Genomic DNA, 3159 nt, shown 5'->3' with positions numbered 1-3159 from the left:
TGGATGTTTATCTATTCTCTAGCTTTCATTTTTAATTATTTTTAATCAGTAAAAGATAATTCAATTATAGGTCTGAATCGTTTTTCCTGATTTTTTGAAATTTTGCACACTGTAAAAGTTGTAGTAGGATTTCTTAGATTTTGTTTGAGAATGATTAATGAGATAATTTCCATCTAATTGTCGAAACAATTTCTATTTCTTATAAACAATTTGAATTTCTACTTATATTCAACAGCCATGCTTGAGTTAAATGCGCGACAAACTGCCAAGGTCATAATGCAGAAAATTGAAGAAATTTTGAGAGAATATGATATATCACTCCATAAGGTTTTTACTGTTACCTGCGATAATGGTGCTAACATGGTAGCGGCTGTAAAAGAACTTGATAAGCGTTTAGAAGTATTAAGAGCCGAAAAATTTAATTTGGACGATGATGGTGATGTTTTCCATAACAACGATGATTTCATAGCTGATTTGACTAACGAACTTTCGAACAAAATCTGCCATGTAAGGTGCGCTGTGCATACTCTGCAGTTAGCAGTAACGGACGTAACCAAACATACTGATAGTGCAATTCGAGCCATCACAATAGTCGCAAAACACTGCAGGAAATCGGCATATTTCGTTTGACATGAAAAATATTCCGCTCCCACCATTATATTCAAAAACAAGATGGGGAGGAATTTATGAAATGATTGTGAACCTAAACGAGCACGAGAAATTTTATAGAGATCTTGGAAACAAGTTCAACGAGCTAGGTGAGTAAATCGTTACTGATACAGGTTAATAAAATTATTTCATATATACTGTATGATATATGTTTACTCAAGATCTATCGGAGTACTGGAATTATATCCACGACTATAAAAAAGCGTTGCAACCAGTGTATGTTGCCACCAAAGAGATGCAAGCAAAGCACTTGTCTTTAGGAGACTTTTACATCCACTGGCTTCGTTGTATGATGGAAGTACAACAGCAACATACGAATGATTTGGCTCAAGCATTAGCAACATCGTTACAAACAAGGTTACAACAGCTTAAACAAAATCTACCATTCAAAGCAGCTTTGTTGATCGATCCAAGGTTTAATTACATATCATCTGCAGTTCTGACTCCGATGGAAAAGGAGGAAACTAGGGTAAGCTTTTTGGATTTTTTTTTGTCAAACTCGATTGTCTTTATTTTTCAAATCATTTAATGAATCAATAATTTGCGTAACGTTTTTAACACATTCACGCCGACCCTTCAATTCATGCTCCTCGCTCACTGGCGACTGCGCTGAATGCTTTTCGCTATTCCGATTGAATGTTTTTTTTAAATAATTCACTTTCGTTTGTTCAAATATGATCTTGCAGAAGTCATTTCCGCCGGTGGCATTACAATTATACAATAACGATGAGGCAGTATAATGCGAGTCACTAGTGGTACGCGCCGGCGTGAACGTGTTAAACCTGTGCAGAGATTATCAAGACCCGAATCAAATGATAAAGTTTTATGTTTATTTTCTTTCATTAATTTTCTTCCTAATCCCTCCTCAATTTATTTCTACTATTTTTGAAACACAACAAAAATTAAATATTCTTAAGAATAACCAACAGGATCACGTAAAATAAAAGCAAGAAAATATAGAGAAATTCATTTGATCGGGGATTGCATGAAAAAAAATATAATCGAGTCCGACGAAACAGTAATTCTAATGTTAATTGATAAGAGGGAGCAACTGCAACGCATATTTTATTATATACTTTTTTTATAGAAATTTATCATTGCCACATATGATAGGATGACTTCATTGAAACCTACTAATCCGCCATATACGAGTAAGAATACTGAGCAAAACATGATGAGTTCTAATTTGGATGACTTCATGACTAGCTTGTTTGGAGGATCCCTACCTTCAACATCACAAGCCGAAAATACGTTTGAAAAACAAGTAAATTCTCTAGATTTGGAAACGCATCAGAACTATAAGTACGATACCTGGAGGCACTGGACTGATCGTAAAGATTCACAGCCTGAACTTTCAGAAGTAGCTCTTACAATTATGACTGTGCCAGCAACGCAAGTATCTGTTGAACGGGCGTTTAGTGCCTTAGCATTAGTGCTATCACCGGCTCGAACAAAATTATCCGCTCAAAATCTCGCAAATATTCTTTTGATTAAGTTAAACGAAGAACTACTGCCACAAATTATTCCAAAAATGTACGACTGGAAGAAGTTCAGAGGCCTAAGTTCTATAAATGATAAAGAATAATTAAATCGTCTAAAAAATAAAAATGCAGCTGAAACTTTGACATAACACACTTTTTACTATTAACACGTCCAGTACTTTAATCCTTCATCTCGGGTTGATTTAGAGTATTCTTTTGAAATTGTTCATTCATCTGACGCGCTTGTGTTGAGGAACTCTTTTTAACGCGTTCATCGCCACATCATCCATATATGGATGAAACTTTCCTCGTTCAAATTGAATAGGATTTTCAAAGGAAATTTGATGGAATAGACACTTAAATATAAATATAGGATACAAATATAATAATCGCAGAATCGAAAACATAAAAATTCAATTTCTATATATGTTTACGCTCCAGTGCAACACAGTTTGTATAATTTTGTATCATGCTTATGCAGAAAGTAGTGTTTTTGCTTTTTTCCTTCTTATTGTTTTTTGCTTATTTATCTGGTTATTTTCTCGCTACTGACAGTCGAATTTGGGCCCCACAGAAACTCAGCCGAGTCGTACTAAGTAACGAACATGTTAATGAAGGTTTCAATCAGATAAAGATTACGTTGCTAGAAGGTTAAAATTAGTTTTGAAATGATCCACGCCACGCCACCACGCCAACAGTTCTTGCAATCAATGATAGACCACGGTTGGATTTGAAATCGGTAATGAAAAGTTTAGTAATTACAATTCTTTACTCTCTGATACTTGGTCTACTCTGTCTGAACAAGATTAAATAATATATTCGTCGTTATGGTCGTATGCACTTGGTACACTCTGACTGCATACACGTTTTTGCTGATCAGTCAAACTAAATTTATGCCATAAATCTGGCTGTATGTAACATAAGTGTGATCTGATAAAAGTAAAATGTAGGTTGATACATTAATATATTTTTGATTGTTGTTTATTTTGGCTTAACGTCTTTACAATAT

General features: G+C 34.4%; 1 pseudogene; it reads left to right on the top strand.

Moving 5' to 3' along the window:
* Positions 1-237: 237 nt before the first annotated feature.
* On the top strand, positions 238-2254 carry LOC129761266 (uncharacterized; annotated as a pseudogene).
* Positions 2255-3159: the final 905 nt, after the last annotated feature.

This window comes from Toxorhynchites rutilus, chromosome 1, assembly GCF_029784135.1.
Source record: "Toxorhynchites rutilus septentrionalis strain SRP chromosome 1, ASM2978413v1, whole genome shotgun sequence".
NCBI lineage: Eukaryota > Metazoa > Arthropoda > Insecta > Diptera > Culicidae > Toxorhynchites > Toxorhynchites rutilus.
The sequence above is the reverse complement of the archived record's forward strand: the minus strand, read 5'-3'. Positions and strand labels throughout refer to the sequence as shown.